At 40.1% G+C, this 6,152-nt stretch overlaps 1 protein-coding gene across 1 annotated transcript in view; it reads right to left on the minus strand.

Annotated features, from left to right (window-relative positions):
* The window catches only part of LOC139733015 (gamma-aminobutyric acid receptor subunit beta-3-like), a 78,622-nt gene that overhangs the window by 23,058 nt on the left and 49,412 nt on the right, over nucleotides 1-6,152 (minus strand). The window lies entirely within an intron of this gene.

Below are 6,152 nucleotides of genomic sequence, written 5' to 3' on the forward strand. Positions count from 1 at the left end.
ATCCAAGGAGGAAGAAAAATGTATGATCTCCTCTAAATACCGTTAATGTGATAATTATGATAGTTGCTGTTAATAAACCTATATTATCTGGATTCCCAAAATATTGATCTTGTTAGAGTTGTCACCACTTAAGCAGCAATATCTTAGACTTCTTTCTCATTTTGAAGGTGACAGAGTCTCACACATTAAATACAAAAAAGAAATTAAGTAACATAGATATACACTTTGGAATTTTTCCCCTTTGAGGTGCACTTTGAAGAAATCGAAGTACCATTGTACCGTGTATAAAGTAATAGCACGAATGCAACGAGAAAATCCCTGAGGAATGAACATCGTATTGTGTTTGACATGTTTTATTCAGCTATATACACAGAACCCCTCACAATATCCACAACCACGAAAACGTACCTTTTCTAACATCGATCGGGTTTCATTTCGCGCAGAGTTGGCATTTCAGCGTGTTTTATTTTCTTTTATAGCAAAGAGACTTCAGTCAGACATAAAATAGTAAAAGTTTCCATTGCCTCTCTACTTGCATTTTGTATTCATCAGCCACTTCATTCCATTTCCACGTTTTACGGCCAAAAGCTGAGCGGTGAAACCGAGAAAGGGAAAGCATATAAAGACTCCCATGAAACCAAACTTGTTTCGTTTACTCAACATGTCTTCCGTAAAGCGCAAAGTATTCCTGCTGCTGAAATTGACTTACACCACACCATAGGACCCACGTTGCGCCAAGGAGTATGTACGGGACATGGCGAAGTAGACGTGACACACAAAAGTGTCCGAGTTCTTCGCGAAAGCGCGATTTTTTTTTTCTCTTTCTCCCTCCTCTTTAATGCCAGGGTGCTTGTTCGACGGGTTCGTGTGTTCCCATGGGAACGTTGGGAAAATATTTGAAGAATCATCCGAAAAACATTTATAGAGACTAAGATTTCGGGGTGGTTTAAAGTACAGACACCTGTAAATCAGAAAAGTCTCCACTCCTCCCTTCTCTCGCCTCATGTTTCTCTTTCTCTCCCTCTCAAACTTCCTCCCCTCCCCCTCCCCCTCCCCTCCCCCTTCCCTCCTCCGTCCCTTCTTTCCCTCTCCCTCTCCTCATTTTCATCTCTCTCTAAACTCTCCTCTTCCCCTCTCCTCTCTCTTTTTATCTAATTCTACTCATCTCTTCCATCTGCTCTTGAGGAAAATTGAAAGAGGGAAAATGTGGAAGAGGTATAGCAGAAGCTGAGAAATATACATGTGTAGTGTGGGGTAGGTTTATTCAGTCTTTGTGTGTGTATGTGTGCGTGCGTGTGTTCTTGTGTCTGTTTGTGCGTGTGTGTTTGCGTGCGTGTGTATGTGTGTGTGTGTGTGTGTGCGTGCGTGTGTATGTTTGTGTGTGTGCGTGTGTGTGTGTTTGTGTGCGTGTGTCTGTGTGTGTTTCCCTTCTCAGTTTTGGGAAGCGGAAAACAAAATATTGTAATTTCGATCAATACACTCTTCGTTTGTGGTAGTGACGTCTGCCGCAGCAGTTTCATTGCTGCTCCTCTCATTGGTATTTCAATTCTTTAACTGCCGCGGTATTGCAAAAAGCAATCATGAATAGCAGTTTCATTATGTATCATGCATTAGAGTGCGGACTTGGAACTTTGATTTCACTGGCAAATCAGTTGACGCGGAACGCAGTCATTATTGTATTAGATTACAGCCCATTGAAACAGTGTCAAGAAATGCGGCCGTGACCCGCATAGCTGTTCTCTTTTTGTTTCTGTCGTTGCTTTTTGTTATTCCACCCTCGTATAATGTTGTAAATCGGGTTAAGTCTGTATCTTTCCGGCGGCAATCATTCTCACGCAGAATATCCACGGTGACTAAGCTGTTAAAGGCTCATGACATTTAGTTTATTAGGAAAAGAATACTGGTCGGGTAAGTATTTAGAGAATGAATAAAACGTGCTACTAGCTTTAAAAAAATGTGACGTGTTGTAATTTGAAATAATTCCCTGACACTAACACCCACCATAAATTGTTGCAAAGTCAGTAGGTCTTCACAACATCCGATTGAAATAAACGATATAAATGAATTCTAAAAGTAACTATCAACCATTCGTCGTTGCTCTGACAGCTTCATTTTACGCAGACGAGCCAAAACATTACTTTAATCCTGCCATTATCATAAAAATATGAAAGAAAATTTCCATTTTACGATACTTCACACTAGTGATTATACATGTTCTCAACGTGAAGTAACTCCTGCCATTATCTGTAACATACATGGATAAAATACAAGTAGCTTCAAGAGTTTCTTCGTTTGGTCGCGTCTACATGCGTTTATGGACATGATTCAACTAAAACGCTCCACTATACTTTGCGACATTATACACCATCAGAATATTTCTCGCCTTCATCTAAATTGCTGCGAAGAGACACACTATAGACACTGCTAGATATGCGTAACCCGTTGAGGACGAGTCCCGGGTAAGGTATACTCGGGCAAGTGTCTGTGGGAAATGTGTTGTAGCAAATCAGTCCGTCCTTAACGGTTTAAAGGATAGATGGCTAAATAGATCGATAGTTAATATAACATAGAGAGAGACATTGAGAGAGACAGACACAGAGTGAGAGAGAGAGATAGAGAGAGAGAAGGAGAGGGAGAGAGGGAGAGAGGGAGGACTTATTTTGCAACAGTCGGAGGATAAAATTCACGAAGGTAAAGTATAAAGCAAAGCTCTGCCCCGCCTTCTCATGTTGATGTATTCGGTTCCTGCTCGAATTGTAGCATTGAAATGTTAATGTGGTATCATTGTTGTTTCTCCGAGACATCTACTCTACTCTAGACGGTGCTGAATCATTGTCAATGATGTAACAATGTGTAGTGAAAGCTATAGTCCTCCTCATGGGGGATGATGTTTAGGAGCCTGGAGACACCCCAGGGTGATAACTCTCCATTAATCTTTCAAACTTTCAAGTTGGCAGCCCTCCTTTGGAAGTCATCCTAGCGATCTCGAAATTAGAATGGAAGTTCCGTTGGAAACATGATATGTCAATTCCGGATTTATAATTTAGCATGTAACTACAAAAATCAGATCAATTTGCAGACTGGAAGACGCCTTCGGAATCGATGAGAAATAACAGTAAATCCCCTCGGTAATGATAGTTTTAGAATTGTTCTCCAGAAGGATCGTCTCATTAGATATAATCCCAGCTTCTTTTTTTTTTCGTCTCCTAGTATTACATGCCGTGAAGACGTGGATCGCAGGCTAAACGTTTTGTTTAATAATGCACGCGCCGAACGGGATTCGAACCGATGACTACCCACCATACCATAGTGCTTTGAATAATTCAAAACAACTTGAGTATGTTTGAAACTTGAAATGCTGTCGATACCAAAACATTCTGTGGAGATATGCATTGACTGTAGACAATGGACAACCCTAATAACTACTGTAGAAAAACAAATCGAAAAGGAAAAAAAGAATATCTTAATTGGGTGTGTCAAGTTAGCAAGAAATGATCTCTGTGAAATGATTAGGTGCAAAAGCGATGACACTCTTTTTAGGTATTTTGATTGTTTTGTAATCAGTCTTTAACGTTCATTGGTATATTTAGTGACATTATTTTATCTTGTGCACGAAGTAGTTTTAGTGTAAAGACTATCACTATCAAAGCCGTGATGTCTGCTAAAAAGACCATGAAAATCACATCATCATGATCAATGAGGAACTAAATGATTGTGAACTTTTTTAACTATGATCAAATTCAAACTCTTTTTATGTATTTTGATTGTTTTGTAATCAGTCTTTAACGTTCATTGGTATATTTAGTGACATTATTTTATCTTGTGCAGGAAGTAGTTTTAGTGTAAAGACTATCAATATCAAAGCCGTGATGTCTGCTATAAAGACCATGAAGATCACATCATCATGATCAATGAGGAACTAGATGATTGTGAACCTTTTTCACTATGAACAAATTCAAACTCTGTTTGTATGACTGTCTCTCCTCTCTCTCTCTCTCTCTCTCTCAATGTGTCTATCAACCTATCTATCTACCTATCTTCCTATATCTATCTCTCCATCTCTGCCTCTCCTTTTCCACTCATTCGAGACGGTCTCAAACATACTGTACGAAGTCTGTCATCACTACTTCATTTACGCATTAGTGCATTACCAGTATTAAGTGCTAGACAATTACCAAGGCCAATTAGACAATTTGTCCCCCTGAAAGAGGTACAGATAGAGTCAAGAGTGCCTTAACGACTCGCTTATTGGGCATTGAGTGTGTTTTATTGTTGTGCGACAGGCATCAGGCGCTTCGTCGGCAATCATTGCTGAAGATAAAATTGACGTCCTGAGTTTACATCGAATGTGTGAAAGTGATTAGCGGGTCACAGCGACGCAACTTTAGGCGAAAATGGTCTTCGCCCGGAGTTCTCCGGATGTCATAATGTTAGGAATGCGGCCGGACAGAATTCAATGCATGTGTAAAACGCATCAATGCAACGACATGATTTCATAAATATGATGAAGTAATGCACAATGGTCTTTTTCGAGTCGCACTCCCAATGAGCAACCAGTTTGTAAATGCTTAAGCGATTCGAAAAAGTCGGGACACTCATTCTTCACCAAACCACTGCATTCTCTTCCGCTAAAATATCTGCAACAAGGACGTGAGGCATGGTGTGGAAAACACAGCAAACTCGACGGTGTCATCGTGATATATTAAGAAAGTTCCCTGTTGAATAGCACTCGTACACCTAGATGAGTGAGTGGGTACGGCGGCTGGGCAAAGATTCCCTCCTCATCGCGAGACGCATGGGAAGTCCCTTGGACATTGCTCGTCGGTTATCAAGGTGAATGCTGGGCAAGGCGAATAGATCAATTCACGGGGAAACGAGGTTGAGAGAAAGCAATCTTGACATCTACACGAACTTTGCCTTTAATTCGCGAATTAAACTGCCCTATGCTCTACGCCGTCTCGACGAAACGCAACAACATGATATGGCGAGTAATGAAAACATACGCTATGCTCAGATGTCTTTTGCACAGAAATGCAAGCCAAGCCAATTCATTGCAGTATTGCACTCTACTTAGTGTCTGCAATATCAAGTTCGCTTTGTCGCTAGAGTTAAACATCGCCATTTGTTATTTAAATGAGTCTGTTGTTTGTGTATGTCCGTCACACCGTAATTTTTTATGACGAGGGTTTAATGGGTATGTTGTTATTAATACGTCAACTGTGTTCATCGTCAATTGGCTCAAAAGCAAAGTTTCACACTTAAACATCCAATATTAGCAGATGTCCAGATCGACATGTGGAAAGAGTAAACATTCGAGACATGGCCTGATAAACTATGATAGGTTCGATGGCTTGTTCCATAATCAAACCTGGCGTGTGTAAATCATTTTCGGATTGAGTTTTGCTGTGGTCATTTTCCGTTCGTACCTCCATTGTGTTTAGTTTTGTTAAATGTTCGTTTTGTTGTCCTCAATTACAACGGTAACTGTTAAGAAATAAAAGTACAATACTGCATTGCTTTCGGGGGGGGGGGTGAATCAGTAAACGAACTTTATTTCAACCGTACCAACTATTCCATCTTTTTTTTTAAATTTCTACAGTGGACCACATGGCAAACTTTGAACTCAACTTCCAGATAACTACTGACAAAATTAACATAGCAATGTTTTCTGAAAAAACCGCACATGTTTATTGTGTTCCCACTCTTTTAACAAGATGAGCAGATTGCCAATTAGGTCTAAAGTCAATTCGCCCTGGCTTATCTTTCCATTTTCTGAAACTTTCATCTTTAGGAATGTTTCTTTTTCTTTGGGGGTCAATGTGCAAGTTTCCTGGTGATGAAGAACGACGAGAGTGCTTTCACACTGCACATCAGTCTTTTAACAAGCACCGACATCTAGCACTGTCTAGTGTGCCAAAGACGAGATTAGAAAGTCTCAAAATTTACGGCTACCTACTGGCACTGACATGTCATAGTGATCACGTTAGACATTGTCAATCTATACGTCATTAAGCATCGCTGATGTTATTCCTTCCGCATTATTACATTTGACCTTGGAAACTGTCCAGGACGTCAATATTGATATAACTCATATTTATGGCGTCAAAAAAGAATAAAAATACACCTGTCGGATCACCTTTCCATCATTTCAC

This window comes from Diadema antillarum, unplaced genomic scaffold (assembly GCF_040938485.1).
Source record: "Diadema antillarum isolate AM-2024a unplaced genomic scaffold, OU_Dant_1.0 seq00000460_RagTag, whole genome shotgun sequence".
Lineage (NCBI taxonomy): Eukaryota > Metazoa > Echinodermata > Echinoidea > Diadematoida > Diadematidae > Diadema > Diadema antillarum.